This window comes from Peromyscus leucopus, chromosome 12 (assembly GCF_004664715.2).
Source record: "Peromyscus leucopus breed LL Stock chromosome 12, UCI_PerLeu_2.1, whole genome shotgun sequence".
Lineage (NCBI taxonomy): Eukaryota > Metazoa > Chordata > Mammalia > Rodentia > Cricetidae > Peromyscus > Peromyscus leucopus.
This window is the reverse complement of record NC_051073.1, coordinates 5,402,624-5,413,161: the sequence shown is the minus strand read 5'-3', so window position 1 is coordinate 5,413,161 and position 10,538 is coordinate 5,402,624.

Here is a 10,538-nt window from a genome sequence, read left to right as displayed (position 1 = left end):
ATGATTGTATGATATCACAATTAAGTTTGAAAGTGGAAAAATAAAGCATGGCAACTCGCATACCAGGTTGTCCACATAACTTATCTTTGGAGAATGGGAGCCAAGAGGAGGGCTGGGATGCTGATAAAGGGAACAAAAGTGTCCATGCTGAAACATCATCTTACTTCTCAGGTCTGCACCAAAGAAAACACTACCCACCCACCAGTTTCCCATTATCCTTTGGTATCTTCACCTTAGACACAGCTCAGTGAGGGAATGTCTCTAAAAACGGGACTTTGCACAGATGCAAGATTATAAATGGAAGTTGGAGCAAACCCAGCTTCAAGGTCACACAGGTTAAGGAAATGATAACTTGGCCAGTACAGCCTTTGGCAAATCTGTGCACAGCAGTTCTTGGATTCCAGAGATCATCTAAATTAACATGAGTTAACCTCAGTCTCTTCCAACCTTCATATCAGGAGTTTGGTATTTTTATTGCACTGGAGGGAATTCTGTTTTAAACAGAGCAGCATGCCATGATTATGGCAAGTGAGTCATTGATTGCGGACATCTGAGCAAGCCAGTTTTACTGTTCATTTCCTGTCGGTTAGCTTATATCCTTCCAGGGAGAACATGTAACCAGCACAGAGGACTTCCTTATCCCTGGATATACATCCCAGAGGATGCACTGAAAACTCACACATGCTATCTTTCTCCTACACATACACGATAATGATAAACCGTAAGCGATTAGTTAAACCCAGTAAGAACAATCACCAACAATAAACATGAGCAATTATAACACACCATGACAAAGTCATCACATCCCCATGTTTGGGCTTTGAAGCCATTAAGTAAAATAACAGAGTTTGTGAAGACATTTGCAGACATGAAGAGCTACAATGCATCCTGTGGGCTCTGCATGCCTGTGTGTGTGTGTATGTATGTGGTCATGTCAGCATGAGCACACATGTGCACATGCATATGGAAGCCAGGAAACAACTTCAGATGCCATCTGCTTTGCTTTATCAGGCAGGGTCTCTCATTGACCTGGAGCTCACTAGGGAGGCTGGCCAGAGAGCCAGAGAGTCCACCTGTCTTTGCCTCCCCTCTGCCTTCGACGTGGGCTCTTGCACTTCTGAGACAAGAATTTCACCCCAAGATCTCTAAGTTCTTTCTTGCTAATAGTCCCTGGGCATCCTATGTAGCCAGGGTTGTTCTCAGCCAAGGAAGTATACAGAGGGCACCATGAAGTAATCCATGAAACAACAGCACTCAAGTGGCAGGTGGGGAAAAGCCATGGGGTGACAGCCACCCACCACCATTGAATATCACCTGTCATTGTATGGACACTACATATAGATGAAACCCAAGGACAGTAGAGGATGCTATGGGAAGCAAATACATTCTCACATTTGTCTGAAAAAAAACCCCATAAAATTGTAGTGATTTCTAACTCTTCCAGACTCTCAGCCTTCCATCGAGTTTCACCCCTTCCTTTGAAGCCCTGGTGTAATCAAGCCTCACTTGGTTCTCGCCGTCATGTAATGCTATATTCTCTTTCTCTCTCCTTTTAGCCTTGTTCCCCATCCTTCTCTCCCTATATCCTCACAATTTTTATTTCACTCTGGGATATTTCCTCACTGGCCTGAAATGCTCTGTGGGTCTCAGCCTGAGTCTCGGTTGTGTACATGTGAGGTCTCCATACACACACCTGTGCCTCAGGTCTCAGTGTCATCTGGAGGAGGACAAAGACTGATGTTACACGTCCATCACTGGAGGCACACATGGCCCAAGTGTTTCTTTTCTAAAGTCCCATCAGGGTTGGCATCTTCTGACTAGGGAACGTCAGTATCGCTTCATGTCTGCCCTGTTCTGATCTACAGGGTCTACCTCGCCTCGCTGCTCCATGACAGGACACAGGCATAAGAACATCAAAGGAAATCCTGAGAATGGGCTCACAGAAGCCAAACCCCAGCTTTCCTGCTGCCACCCACTGTTGGGTTTGTCCCCCGCATGGTGTCAAGGACAGACAGTGGAGGCAGCTGCCCTGAGGGACTGGCAGTTTTGGCATTGGAGACGTTGGTGCTGGCTGATGTGCTTTGCGACTGTTTGCTGCCCAAATTCATCCTAAAGCTTCTTCACAAAATAAACAGAACTGTAAGGTAGACATGTGCTTGTTGTACATGCCTGAGGTACATAACTTAAAGGTCTGGCTGTGCACACACACACACACACACACACACACACACACACACACACACACACCATGTGCAATCTGCTGTATATGTGTGTATTACAGAGATGTCATTAGTGCTGGGAGCTGGAGACAAGAAGCATCTCACTCCTGCCATTTTCTTTTTTTTTTTAATTTCATTTAATTTTATTTTACAATATAATTTAATTCTACTTATCAACCACGGATTCCCTTGTTCCCCCCTCCCGCCCTCCTCCCCTTCCCCCAGCCCACCCCCTATTCCCATCTCCTCCAGGGCAAAGACTCCCCCACAGATTGAGATCAACCTGGTAGACTCAGTCCTGGCAGGTCCAGTCCCCTCCTCCTAGGCTGAACCAAGCGTCCCTGCATAAGCCCCAGGTTTCAAACAGCTAACTCATGCACTGAGCACAGGACTTGGTCCCACTGCCTGAATGCCTCCCAAACAGATCAAGCCAATCAACTGTCTCACCTATTCAGAGGGCCTGATCCAATTGGGGGCCCCTCAGCATTGGTTCATAGTTCATGTGTTTCCATTCGTTTGGCTGTTTGTCCCTGTGCTTTATCCAACCTTGGTCTCAACAATTCTCACTCATATAAACCTTCCTCTTTCTCGCCAATTGGACTCCCGGAGCTCCACCTGGGGCCTAGCCGTGGATGTCTGCATCGAGTTCCTTCAGTCATTGGATGGGGTTTCTAACACAATTAGGGTGTTTGGCCATCCTATCACCAGAGTAGGTCAGTTCGGGCTGTCTCTCAACCATTGCCAGCAGTCTATTGTGGGGGCATCTTTGTAGGCCTCTCTAGCACTTTGCTTCTTCCTATTCTCATGCGGTCTTCATTTGCCATGGTCTCCTATTCCTTGTTCTCCCTCTCTGTTCTTGATCCAGCTGGGATCTCGCGCTCCCCCAAGCTCTCTTTCCCTCGACCCTCGTCCTTCATTACTCCCACTCACGTCCAGGCTGTTCATGTAGAATGGATGAGATCTACTCCGGCCATTTTCAACCGAGTCCACGGTCCCGTGTCTTGACGTCATTCCCCTGTGCTCTGCTGAGACCACTTCCTGGAGGCCTGCCTGCAGCGTCAGCCTTGCCAACTTTCAGGACTGGTTCTTTTGCCGAGCTACATCTCCTCTAAAGATACCCCCTTCCTGAAGCCCCCTCTGGCCACTGTCTTGCCTGTAACTGACCTCCAGGCTCTTCCACCCTGGACATACGCTATCCAGCTTCATTATTTTTTTTCTATAGCACAGATCACCACCTGATACACCATCATCAAGGTCCACTGGGCTATGGGCTTCCCGTCCTGTGCTCACCCTTCCTCAGTATGATGGTTAATATTGATTGTCAACCAACCTTACAGGACCTAGGGTCACCTGGAGGACAAAGCCTGGATATGTCTGTGAGGGACTCTCTAGGTTAGGTTAGCTAAGTGAGAAGACCCACTCTAATCGATGGGTGACAGCATCCCACGGACTGGTGTCCTGAACTGAAGAGAAACGGGGAGAGGAGCTGAACACCAGCATTCACCTCTCCCTGCATGCTGACTGAGGATCTGATGTGACCAGCTGCCTCCCCTCTGCCACCATGCCTGCCCTGCCATGCGGACTGGGAGTCTAATAAACTCTTCTGTACTGGCTGGTTTTGTCTGTCAACTTGACACAAGCTAGAGTCATCTGAGAGGAAGGAGCCTCAGTTGAGAAAATGCCTCAGTGATAACCAGCTGTAAGGAATTTACTCATTTAGTAATCAGTGGGGGAGGGCCCAGCCCGTGGTGGGTGGGCCATCCCTGGGCTGGTGGTGTTGGGTTCTGTAAGAAAGCAGGCTGAACAAACCATGAGAAACAAGTCAGCTTCTTCCCCCCTCCCTCCCTCCCTCCCCCCCCCTCCCTCCCTCCCCTCCCTCTCCTCCTATTTAAAAAAAAAAAAGAGAAACAAGTCAGTCAGCAGATCCCCTCCATGGCATCTGCATCAACTCCTGCCTCCAGGTTCCTGCCTTGTTTGAGTTCTTGTCCTGACTGCCTTCAGTGATGAACAGCAATATGAAAGTGTAAGCTGAATGAGCCCTTTTCTCCCCAGCTTGCTTTTGGTCATGGTGTTTAGCTGCAGCAATAGAAACTCTAACTGAGACACCTTTGTTAGCGGCTTTTACTACAGCACTGAGAAAAGAATCTAACGTACCTCACATCCATACCACATCGCAAGTCCCATGTGGGAAGGCTTAGATTCCTTGTGCACTGGGGCCCCACTAGTACCAGACACAGGTTCTCGGAACTCTAGCTCTCTGTCTTACACAGGGAAGATGAGAGGCCCCAAGAGAGGAGATGGCTGGCTAAAGTCACTCAGAGAATAAAAAAAAACAGAATATTTTATTTAGATTCGCCATTCTTTGCTTTCTTCAAATATTGGCTCAGATTTGTTTTGCTTTGTTCCTAAAAATAAAAGAAGAAGAACTGATATGGATGGTTGTTCCCCAAAGAGATCCCAGAAAAGCAGTGGTGTATTCTGCAAAGAGCATGATGAGTTCAAGGCACTCTGGGCTCTGGCCTTCCCTCCCCAGGGTGAATTAGACACAGGGTGAATGGCGCACGTACAGATGCTGTTGGTCAAAGACTCAGGTCTCCCTCCTCTGCTGTTCATGCCCCGAAACAGTTAACACCAAAAACACAGGCGTAGGCTTCACACATCTTATCCCAATTAACCTCCATCCTTCAAGGCCCTCACGGTCTTCTTTTCTTTAATTAAATGTGTTCCTGACAATTTCATGTACACACACGATGCATTCTGATTGGCCTCTATCTCCCTCCCACCCACCAGCCCTCTCTCTCCACCCTCCCCATTTATATGTCCTTTGTTCTGTCTTGTGACATACTGAGTCTACCTGGAGCCAAGAGAGAGCATGGGTTTGGTGCAACCCAGTGGGCTCTTCCGTTCTTCACACAGCCTTCTAGGTTCCCTGTGCCTGCTTTTGTTACCTGCTCACAACACCTTCTCACTACTTTGTTCTTAGCTGAACACAGAGTGAGCATCCTGGGCGTTAGGACTGAACGGGCGCCAGACATTCCATACATTACAGAACCGAATCCACCATCTCAAGGTTTCACAGTCAGTACTGGTTTCCAGTGATAAGCCTGACAAACTCTGAGTGTCATGGAGGTTTAACTATTTCCTTCTTGATAGTACAAGGCATATGAGTCGGTGGCCTCTGGGCTTGCTCTGTCTCTCGGTCTCACTGTGAATCAATATCAACCGCACTGGCCTGCATGTCGAGAGCAGTGAGAGACTGACTGATAGGCGAGAGGAGGATAGGCTGGGTGAGGCCAGAGCTTGGCCATGGGAAGAAATTTTCTGTTTGAGCGCGTGATGTAAAGGCAAAGTCAACTATTTCAAGCTTCTCAGCCCTCCCCCAATACTTCCATCAGTTTTTTAGATAAGATCTTGCCATGTAGTTTGAGGTTGACTTCAAACTAGAAACCCTCCAGCCTCAGCCTTTTAAGGGTTGAGATTTTAGCATATACCATCATACCTGACTATAAATATTGCTTTTCAAAAAAAAATAAATCATATTGTTCTTTCAAGACCAAATGAGACAAAATACAAGAAGTATATTCACCCTGGGTCTGATAAAAAAAAAAAAGACAATACATAAATACATCATCTACTAAAATGTCAGGGGTACCCAAGTGTACATGCATAGGTGTGGTATATACTGAGAGTCTCTGGTATCAGGCCTGTGAGCCTCTGTGAGCAGAACCCCTAAACTGTAACTAATGGAGAGCTCTGAACCATTTGACCTCGGAGAGAGGGGATCACTGTCAAATATGATACTCCCAGATTGTCTCAGACCCAGTGACTTACGGCCACAGAACACCATGCATGCTCTCAGGGATGTCTGGGAGGATGGCAATAGCCCACAGTATGTGTTGGTGACAGGGGAAAGAGCAATTTCTTTTCTCTATATGAAGGAATATAGGAACGCTCCTGGGAATAGGCTTCCCTTAAAAGGTGGCAGGTCCCTTTTCCAAGGAACACGATCCTTAGTGACCCTAGCAATCAGGAATGCTAATGACTATAGATGACTCTCTCTTCTGTGTCAGCCATCATAGATGCCACTGGGGTTGGGACCAGCTGGTCCTCAGATGTCACAGCAATGGATACTGAGTGGTGGCTCAACAACAGAGAAGCAAAGGAGGCCACAGCAACATGGCTGTCACGTCTCAAAATTCTCTTTATAGTGTGGACAGAAACCTCTCACTCTGAATACCTGAAATGTCTCTCAAATGTAAGTCATTCATTTTTTTTCTAACTTCCAAAATACATATTCTTCCCATAAAAATCATTCACATATGTTGTATTTCTTGCTCGTGGTGTATAAAATAAACATTTCCCTTTCTGTCTTTAATCACTCGACCCCCTTGTAAGATACTTATTAGTCCTGGTTGAGATTTCCTACAAGGACAGTTCTGTCGGAACAGTTTCTTGGCACTATCAAAAGCAACCATCCTGGCCTTCAAGGAATCACAAATATTTAATATTTCACAAGCACTGTACTTTCAAAGTTTGGAAATTCTAGATCTGTACAAGAGACTATTTCGAAAGGCTCCAAATAAATGGCCATGAGTCAAATGTTCTGCAAAAGGGGTTAGGGCAGCTTATCTAAATGGAGCAATGCTGTCTGTCACACAGGTCCTGACTTCCAGCTTAAGATGCACTGGAGACAGCCAACGGGTGACACTCATTATTCTGTTTTTCATTGCTTATCTTGTTCTATCATCATGAATGCCATTGATAATCTTGACCACTCAGAAAGGAATTTAGTCATTGAGACACATGGCCCAGATATTGTCCTCTCTCAGTAGAACATGGCCAGACACACATTCAAAAGATAGGGCCATCAAAGAATTTCAAATCAGCAAATGGAGACATGGAGAGGGCACACTTGGTCAAGGGCTGGCTTCACGGGCATGAAGACCTGAGTTCGAAACCCCAGCACCTCTTGGCTTTTGCACAGGGGCCTGTCTCAGGCAGAGGCAGGTCGGTCCCAGAAGCTCCCTAGTCAGCCATCCTAGCCAAATGGTGATAAAAACAACCAACCCTGACCTCTGTATCCCTAACCATGTTCAAACATGCACCAACACCACACACACACACACCACTAAACAGGAAACAATAAATTATTCACAGATTGCATAAAGAGCCCTCTAAGGTGAGATGCCTGGGACCCTGCATCCTTGAGCCTTATCTGACCCAAAGGCTCTCAGACACACGGAAGAACAGCTGTGTCCCCTCCAGTAACTGCCTGAAGGTCTATGAAGATCCTGGCAAAACTCCAGAGGTGGCTTGTAGATGACAGATCTCAGTAGATCTTCCAGTTGGGACTAGAGAGGACAGAACAGGGCCTGGGGATGTGTCACATGCTAGAGTGCTGGCCCAGCATGCATGGAGCCTTGAACCCGATCCCCAGCAGCACATGATCCAGGCAGAGTGGTCAAGTCTATAATCACAGAACTTGGGAGGAGCAGGCAGGAAGTCATTTCAAAGTCATCTGCAGCTACATAAAGAGTTTGAGGCAACCTAGGGTACATGAGACCCTGTCTTGGAAGGAAAAAAGGAGGGAAGGAAGGAGGGAGGGAGGGAGGGAGGGAGGGAGGGAGGGAGGGAGGGAAGAACTTGAAAGCAATTTATTTCCCATAATTAAAACAAAGATTGTTTCTCCCCATCACATACACACACTTTCCAAAATGGAAACATGCTACCAAGAAGGAAACCACTGGCCAGATCACCAAACCTCCTATCATGAATATCTTTATTTCATATGATTTTCCAAACTACCCACACAGACACAAGTAAGAAACTGTACTGCTCTGGAAGATGAAATACTCAGATATTTGCTCACAGCCCCCGGTTCTTAGAACCCGTTCACTCCTTCCTGATGAGCAGAGGCATCTGCCCACAGGGAAGCTCCTGCAACTCCACTGGGACCTGCTGCCTTGGGACCAACACTCAGGGATTCGCTCGCTCTTAGTTGTCCACCATCCTGAAGCTCTTGGCCTGGCACCACGAGGAAAGGAACACGGAGGTGCTCAGTGCCCATCTCTGGAGCTCAACTGAAAGCATGTCACTTGCAGACGGAACATCAAAGGCTCACAGAGTCCAGCAGTGAGACACCTGCAGAAGAAGCCATCCGAAGACGTCAGGAGAGCCACATGGCTGCGGAGCCCAGGGCTTCTTCAGAGGGAAAAAGCAGTTAGGGGAGAGAAAGGGGAAGAGAGGGGTTGAGATCATAAGGTATCTGTTCTCCTCAGAGAACACAAACATTTCCTAGAAACCGGGTGGGAAGTCAGTTGTGAGAGGGCCTGGCATTTCGCAACTTCTGAGGGTGCCAGGTGCTGAAACGTCCATGTCTCTGAGACAGCGTCTTCCTGGCACCTGGACCCACAGGAGAACTCTGTCCATTTCTCTAGGTCACAAAAATGCTTGTCCTGGAGTCCCTGACACTCTCTTCTCACACAAAATGCTTGAGAGAGGCTCTCTGGAAATGAAAGGATCTTGGAATTCGCAATGAACTCATGTTATCTAAATCTCCCCTAAGATTTATTTTTTAAAATGTGACAGCTTGTAATTATAAAGAAAAATACCTACAGTTTTGAGATCATGAAGAAAAAAATCAACATATCACATACTTTCCAGTATGCTAATATTTAGGGAACTTTCATTAAGGATTCTAAGTTATAAAATATTTTTCTCATTTTTCTATACCCAGAGTTTCATAGACATACTAATAGCTAGAGGTTACAACTCGAATGTCTGAATTCAAGTGCTCGTCAACTGTAATTTAGGATTGTTTTCTGCAGTTATTTTCAATGCCCAGGGAGAACGGTACACAAGTGTCTGGGAAGATGATTCAGCGAGTGTAACGTGACCACAAATGTGAGGGACTGAGTTTGGATCCTCAGAAAGACGCCATGGAAGGGTCAGACGTGGAAGCACGCTTCTGTAAGTAATCTCAGCATCCCACTGCAGAGATGAAAGCAGAATCAGGAAAGTCTCTGGAAGATCCTGCCTCAAACAAGGTGGGATGTGAGGCTCAGTCCGCCAGGCCGTCCTCTGACCTTCATGTGCGTAGCACAGCACGCTCATCCATGCGCATGCGCACTCACACATGGGGCGCAGTGATGGAAACTTCGTGTGGAAAATTTAGTAAAAACCTGATTTAAAATTAAGATTCTAAATGAAAAGAATTTAACTATAAAGTTTAGGGGAAAAAATGTTACCCTAAGGTAATTTTCTTCTAGAAGTGTGACATTTGGCAAAAGGGTTTTCTTTTTTTAACTTGCACTGGAAATGGCAGAGCACAAGGAGACCTTCGCTCTACTTGCTGATGCTCGGTGACATCTGTACCCAGAGACCTCCATGTGTGGTAGAATGTCCCCTTGGCTAGCAGGACAAGGAAAACGCAGCAGCCCGGCTTTCCGTACCCAGACAGGACTTTTTCTGTATTTCTCACAAAAGGGGCGTGTCCCAAGCTGTTTGAGGAACTGGGGCTGCTGACGACACCAGTGACGTGTGATGAGGACCTCAGTTCCCCATCTTAGTCACCACGTTAGCATCAGGGATGTGACAACAGGGAATGGGCCCCAACACACATTTCCAAAGTGTCCCTTCAGGGCTGCTTTCTCAAGTGGAGCCCGGTGCGGATCTTCCTTCTCTGCAGCTTGGCAGGGCTTCAGCGCACGGTTTGCCTTTGCCTTCCCACTCCTCGTCCTCCTCAGATAAAACCCAAATCCACGACTTCCGGAGGTTTCCTTTATCTCCTACTGTAAGAGGGTGATGAACGCTACAGGGTAAGCAGCGCTTGATACACAAGGCCATACTGTCTCCACAACAACAACAAATAAAAGAAAAAAGAAAAAAAAATAAAAACACGACAGGATACCCAACGAATTAGCCAAAACTTAAAGCTGAGATGGTATGTCAGCAGTGTGCGCTGTGTGTCTTCTCATAAAGACCAGGAAGGATTCATACAGGTAAAACTGTAGATAAATATGTTACCTTTTAAAATCAAGGAATTACTTTAGTGAGCACAGAGAAAAGTGAGCCGGGCTGCAGGGCCAGCAGGTGGGTTGGGGTGATTTTGTTTCAGACTTTACCCCAGAGAAAGGGACTGGAGAGCTGCCTCATCCTGCTCCCGCTGGCGCTAAGAGACACATAGAAGAGATAAAAGTGAAAAATGTGAAAAAAAATACAAAAAGATACAAGGTCCAGTTGCAGACCTCATCAAAGGAAGTGAGTGTCTAAACTGGAGGGAGACGGGGCCGGAGGGCAGTGGGCTGAGAGAGCCAGAGG